Source organism: Octopus sinensis, linkage group LG13 (assembly GCF_006345805.1).
Source record: "Octopus sinensis linkage group LG13, ASM634580v1, whole genome shotgun sequence".
NCBI classification, from domain to species: Eukaryota; Metazoa; Mollusca; class Cephalopoda; order Octopoda; family Octopodidae; genus Octopus; species Octopus sinensis.
In genome coordinates, this window is record NC_043009.1 from 33,878,148 (window position 1) to 33,885,780 (window position 7,633).

Here is a 7,633-nt window from a genome sequence, read left to right on the forward strand (position 1 = left end):
TCTGTGTGTGTGTGGTGTATGTACATATGTATATATATATATATATATATATATATATATATATATATATATGTGTGTGTGTGTGTGTGTGTGTGTATTCTCTGTATGTATATATATCCATATATATATATATGCACTCAGACACACATACATATGTATATCTATCTATCTATCTATCTATGTACCTACACGCACACACAGATATGTATTTGTATATATACATACACATACATATGTATGTGTATATATGTACACACACACACACACACACACATATATATATATATATATATATATATATAATATATATATATATATATATACATACACACACACATGTATATATATATATATTATCATTTGACGTCTGTTGTCCATGCTGGTATGGGTTGGACATATATATATATGTGTGTATGTATGTATGTATGTATGTATGTATATAGATATGTAAAATCTTTGTCATGTTTTTATTCATTTGCTTCGCTTTCAACCTGTGCCAGCAAAGTGAAAAAAAAATGTGGTTTTAGAGTCATTTGATATCTATTTCTAGCGTGTAGGTGCTGTTTCTCAGTACCCATAAATATACTTATATCTATATGATTATATATCTACAGTTTTTATTACATGCTGGCCATTGCTAAGATCGTTATTTTTAAAATGATTATATTCTTAATTGGGTATACACATATATATTATATATGTACACACACACATATATATAGGTGCAGGAGTGGCTGCGTGAAAAGAAGTTTGCTTCCCAAACACATGGTTCTGGGTTCTGTCCCGCAGTGACACCTTGGGCAAGTGCCTTCTTCTATAGCTCAGACCAGCCAGAGCCTTGTGATTGGATTTGGTAGACAGAAACTGAAAGAAGCCTGTCGTCATTATTATCATCATCATCGTTTAATGTCCATTTTCCATACTGGCATGGGTTGGATGGTTCGAATGCACCAGGCTCCAGTCTGATCTGGCAGTGTTTCTACAGCTGGATGCCCTTCCTAACACCAACCACTCTGAGAGTGTAGTGGGTGCTTTTTTTACATGCCACCAGATGGTGCTTTTTACATGCCATCAGCACGGGAGCCAGTCAAGGTGGCACTGGCATCGGCCACATTCGGATGGTACTCTTTATGTGCCACCGGCTCGGGGACCACTACTACAATTTCCATTTGATTGTGATTTGATTTAATTTGATTTTGATGTACTTGACTCAATGGACCTCCTCAAGCACAGCATGTCACCCTACAATCCAAGGTACATTTTAAGTGGGCTGGTTATGCGATACTGGTGTAGGTTACAGCTGCAAACTCACTTGATTTGTTGGGTCTTCTCAATCACAGCATATCTCCAGAGGTCTCGGTCTCTTGTCATTGCCTCTGTGAGGCCCAACGTTCAAAGGTCATGCTTCACCACCTCATCCCATGTCTTCCTGAGTCTCCTTCAACCCCAGATTCCTTCCACTATTTGGGAGTGGCACTTCACACAGCTCTCCTCATCCATCCATAGTACATGGCCATACCAATGCAAACGTCTCTCTTGCACGTCACATCCAATATTACTAATATTATTTATCAACGATTTTTTAATTGATGGTGGGTGATTGCTATTAGCATTTATATATCTAAGGTTTTCATTAAATTTATGATATGGTTGTGTTTTACCCGTTATTAGATTAAAATTAACATCTAAATAATTGACATTATAGTTCTCATTATATATAGTAATACTTAAACCATATCTTTTAAAGAAACTATAAAGTTTCTTCTTATATAATTCTAGTTTCCTATTAGTGCAATTCTTAGTAATAAATAAAAGGTCATCCCTATATAAACCACTCTCTAATTTTAAATTTTCTAATTGAAGTTCAGATAATAGATAAATACCTACCAAATTCATAGCTTGTGCAGAATTGGGTGCCCCCATAGGTATATCAAAACAGTTCCTAGTATCTTTCCTAGCCATAATTTATTATTGTATCTAATAAATGATTTCCTAGCCATTTTAATTACATTAACCTCATCAAAATTTCATTCCTACCTTATTCATTGCGTATATTAGGGTCTTATTAAACACAATTTCATTGATAGAAGAGTAATAATTATCTATATCTATTTGAATAAATTTATATCGATTTTTTCTTTAATATTATTAAACCAATTTAGAGTATTATTATTACTAATCCATAAGTTTAGGTAGTTTAATTTATTTAATTTATCAATATATTTATCCAAAATAAGTTTACTCAATTTACCAAGGTCTGATTTATATGGACAAATTAATCTAACTTTAGGGGCTGAATAAAAATTATCTTTATGGTCTTTCAAAGTAATTCTAGGGTGCATAGGTACATAAGGTTCAGTTTTATTATCCAACTTATAGTTTATCATGACTAATTTAGAGGCCTTGTTTATAGTATAAAGTGTATTATCTGGAACAATTTTATATTTTTTAATTATCTCTTTTTCTAAAAGGTTATCATATAATTTAACATTCAGTTTATATAGATTCCTAGTTTTATCTGATTGTACAATAATACCATCCATATTTCTCATTTCTTTAATTCTAATAGCTAAATTTCTTAAATATTCATTGTCTGTTTAGGTATTTATGAAATTTAATATTTTTCACCACCTTCCAAATATTATCTTCTAAGATCTGTAAATCTCTGTTATATGGGGGTTCTTTCTTAGATTTAAAATTTGAATTAAAATCATTAGTATTCATAATATCGTTAAAATTAGATATATTATAGTTATAATAGTAGGCTTTCCATTTAACCCTCGAACCAAAATCCTTAATATTATTAATAAGTTTCAAAATATATTCTTTCCTAGAGGGTATTGGAATATCCTTCAAAGATGAATTCCAAAATAGCTGTTCCATCTTACCTGTAAGTTCCATAACATATGAAACTGAGATTAAATACACTCAATAAACATAAGCTATCAATATAATTATAATAATAATAATATCAGGGAGTATAGCTCCAAACTTACAGGGAAAAATTTGATTTAGTATTAAATCAAATTTCACAGTATAAATATAAAAAATATGAATTAGAGATAAAACCACTATTATGCAACTCAAACAGTGATAGACATAAACCAATACATAAAAAACAAATAATATAAATATAATTAATATAATATATAATATATATAATTTTTTAAACTTTATTTTATTTTTTCAAAAAGTATAAAAAGAATGATAAATATAATATAAGTAAAAGCACTATGTTCATTTATATATATATATATATATATATATATATGTATATTGTTTCGAATTTGTGTGAATGTGTATAGAATAGTATATCAGTTGAATAAAATTAAAACATGATCTGGTTTCCACGTTCTTTATTATGGTATTTTAACATTAAAAAAAAATATTTTGTAATGTCCATAAAGTTAAATTAGTGCTTTCATACATAGTGTAATCCTCATAGTGTGTTTAACTGACAATTGACTTCTTGACAACTTTAGTACCTCTTAGAATGATCCAACAAACTGAATTTTTAGAATACCTTTTTGACCACTCTGCATGCATCTTAAACATCAAGGTTTGCTAGGTGTACCAATATTCTGTAACTTGTTTATATTTATATGCTAGAGATATATTTTAATCCACGTCATTAACTGGTTGTTATATTATTGCTGTTATTTCCATTCAGAACAGGCTTGAATGTTTTAATAAACCGCTTTTCTTTTATCTTTCTTCCAACCTCACTTGCATCACGTAGTTTGTAGAAAGAAAAAATTAGAAACATTTTCTGACCACATGTCTCTATATTCTTTCAATGGAATTTGCTGAACATTGGTGTTTGGGATTTGTTGCCTGTGGACTTGTGAGTGTTCTGATAATGCATCCCTCACAATTCTGGTCTGGTTTTCTAGTTTTTTATTATGGTATTATAACATTAAAAAAATATATATTTTGTAATGCTCATAAAGTTGAATTAGTGCTTTCCTAAATAGTGTAATTATCAGATCTCAAATGTGATTAACTGACAGTTGACTTCTTGACAACTTTAGTACCACTTAGAATGCTCCAACGAGCTGAATTTTTAGAATACCTTTTTGACCAAACTGCATGCAGCTTAAACATCATGGTTTACCAGGCGTACCAATATTCTGTAACTTGAACATGTTAATAAACTGTTCTTCTTTTATCTTTCTTCTAACCTGACTTGTGTCATGTAGTTTGTGGAAAGGAAATATTAAAAACATTTTCTGACCACATGTCTCTATATTCGCTCAATGGAATTTGGTGAACATTGGTGTTCAGGATTTGTTGTCTGTAGACTCATGAATGTTCCAATAATGCATTCCCTGTCTCACCTACATATAATTCCTTGCAATTTGGGCAGATAATGCAGTAGATCAAATTGCTGCTTTTGCAGTTCATATCTGCATTTACGAAAATCTATCCATTTTTTGTTCTAATGGATCTACCAGTATACATGTATTGACACATTCCACATCTGTTATCATTACACTTGGTTACTGTAAATGTTTTATCCTGTTTGTTCATGTTGAATTTTGCCTTTGTTAATAGTTTCTTTAAGTTATGTGGTTGCCTTTTGCTTAAGATAGATGTTTGATTAGTTATTGGGTTTTTAAAATTTTTCACTTTGTTTTATGATTGGCAAATTTGTTTTGATGATGTTAAAAATGTTTTGGTGATGCAGATTGTGTGTTACTAGAAATGGTATTGTGTTCCTTTGATGGGTTCATCTTTTTCATGCTACTCTAAGTTGTTCTTTTGCTCATTGTATGCTATTTTCTATGAGTAGGAGAGGGTAATTTTGCTTGAGCAGAAATCCTTTGAGTTCTCTACATCGTGTGTTTCTGGTATTTGGGTCATGGACCACAGTACAAATTTCCCTGGCTAGACAGCATGGGATGTTGCATTTTGTGTGTTGGGTAGCATGATAGGGGCAGGAGTGGCTGTGTGGTAAGTAGCTTGTTTACCAACCACATGGTTCCGGGTTCAGTCCCACTGCATGGCACCTTGGGCAAGTGTCTTCTACTATAGCCTCAGGCCAACCAAAGCCTTGTGAGTGGATTTGGTAGACGGAAACTGAAAGAAGCCCGTCGTATATATGTATATATATATATATATATATATATATGCATGTATGTGTTTGTGTGTCTGTGTTTGTCCCCCTAGCATTGCTTGACAACCAATGCTGGTGTGTTTATGTCCCCATTACTTAGCGGTTCGGCAAAAGAGACTGATAGAATAAGTACTGGGCTTACAAAAGAATAAGTCCCGGGGTCGAGTTGCTCGATTAAAGGCGGTGCTCCAGCATGGCCGCAGTCAAATGACTGAAGCAAGTAAAGGAGTAAAAGAGTATTTGAAATTTAGGTACTGGGGTGTATCTGTGCTTTTGTAATAAATATCAGTTGTGATTTGTAGTGTGGTTTTTAATTACCATTATGCCAAGAAATAGTAATTGTGTGTTGCTCATAAGAGCTGTGGGTAGCAATTTTGAATAATAGTATTGTCTACAAAGAAAAAGAGTTAAGAGTAAACGCAAGTATGTACATAGAAACTCATTAAAAATTCATTTATAGTCGACTTATAAGAAACCCATTTAAAATACGACATTTCATGTGAAACAACCTAATATATATATATATATATATTATAAACAGAAAATGGAGAAATATTGATCAACAACAATTCACTAACATTGATTATTACTTTTTAATAGAAAGACATTATCCCATCTAACAGCTGTTTCTGCTTCCAATGTTCCATTGAAAATTCTGAGAATAATATTTGTCATATCTGTAATACATTTGATCTGGAACATGGGGCTTCATCAGAGTGAAGGAAAAATCATCATCATCATCATCATCATCACCATCATCATCATCACCATCACCATCACCATCACCATCATCATCATCATCATCATCATCATCATCAGAAGGGCTTCTTCTCTTCTTTTCATTTATGAATTTTTCTTCACTCTGATGAAGCTCTATGTTCCAGATTTGGCTGTGTTACAAAATATGACAAATATTATTCTCAGAATTTTCAATGGCAACACCTTGGAACAGTGGAAGCAGAAACGGCTGTTAGATGGGATAAAGTCTTTGGATTAAAAAGTAATAATCGATGTTAGTCAATTGTTGTTGATCAATAACTCTCCATTTTCTGTTTAGTTTAAATTTGATTTCTGATAAACTCATGTTTATCTTTGTCATTACTTGTAATCTATGAGCATAATCTACTTGCATATGAATGCTCAGGGTTAACACAGTTAATTATACTAGTTGCAAAATGGATATTTTTATTCCTTAGACCATTATTCCTACCTCTAAATCTACTAATATATTTTTATCTCTTAGACGGTTATTCCACCTCTAACTCTACTATGTGTATGTATGTATGTATTTACACATACATACACACAACTGGATTCTTATAGTTTTTGCCTACTTAATCCACTCACAAGGCTTTAATTGGTTGAGGCTATAGTATAAGACACTTGCCCAGGGTTCCATTCAAATGGAAATTAACCTAAAGTATATGTATGTCTGTCTGTGTGTATGCATTTTTTTGGAGTTCACCATGTCTTTACATGCTTGGTCTTGTGTAAACAAGACAACTACCTCACTATCAAATACAATTCAAGAATATTTTGACAAAGTCTTTCAGAACAAAAGAAACTTGTAACTATGTCCTGGGTGTTGCATTGTTCAATTAACTAGGGGCTTATTACCTTGTTTAGTTAAGTTTGACACCAGGAAGGGCATCTAGCAGTAGAACATCTGTAGCAACAAATTCTCACTGATTAATGCAAGCATGGGAAAATGAATGATAAAACAATGATGATGCCAATGACGATGCTGATGCCAACAACTATGATGATGACATCATTGTTCTCTCTCTCATTTTGGCATGAATTTTAGGTAACTTATTAAACAAGAAGTTAAAAAACAAAACAATGAAATAAAGTAGTAGAAAAGTTTCATTTGCAGAAGTGGACAATTTTTTCTATTAATTCTTCACCTGTAAGTGAGTTACTCAGAAATGCATTGTTTTGTAATATTTGTATAATATTTACTGGTTTGTGTATTTTGAGGTTGTTGTTATTTTATGATTCTCTTTCATAGAAGCTATTTTTAACTTTGAATAACTCTTGTATTGTGTCTAAAGTATATCTGAAATTTGTCTTTTCAGTAGAACCTCAAGTTTTCCTTAAATAATTACCAAATATGCCTTTAGTTCAGCCTAATTTTTTTTCCACTGAATATTTTTCAAATTAACCCTTTCTGCTTAATATTTGCCTGGTGTACTCCAGACACTTTACTTGACTTGATGCTTACATGAACATTATATAATATATTCTTTGTCTTTGCCAATTTCAGAAGTTTGTTTTAAATTCTCTTGGTGTCTGGCTTGAGTAGTGATGTTTTGTCATAAACAGTCTTCATATTCCAACTGAGTCCTTGATAAATGTTTCACCTTGAATATTCCTGATGTGACAAGATGGATCAAAAGGAAGGGAAAAAAAAAACCCTTTCATTTTTCTGTGAACATGTTAAATTTGCTGGTGACATTTATACATTTTGTAAAAACAAATTTGGGGTTTGGGGGAAAAAAAAATTAAGATCATTTG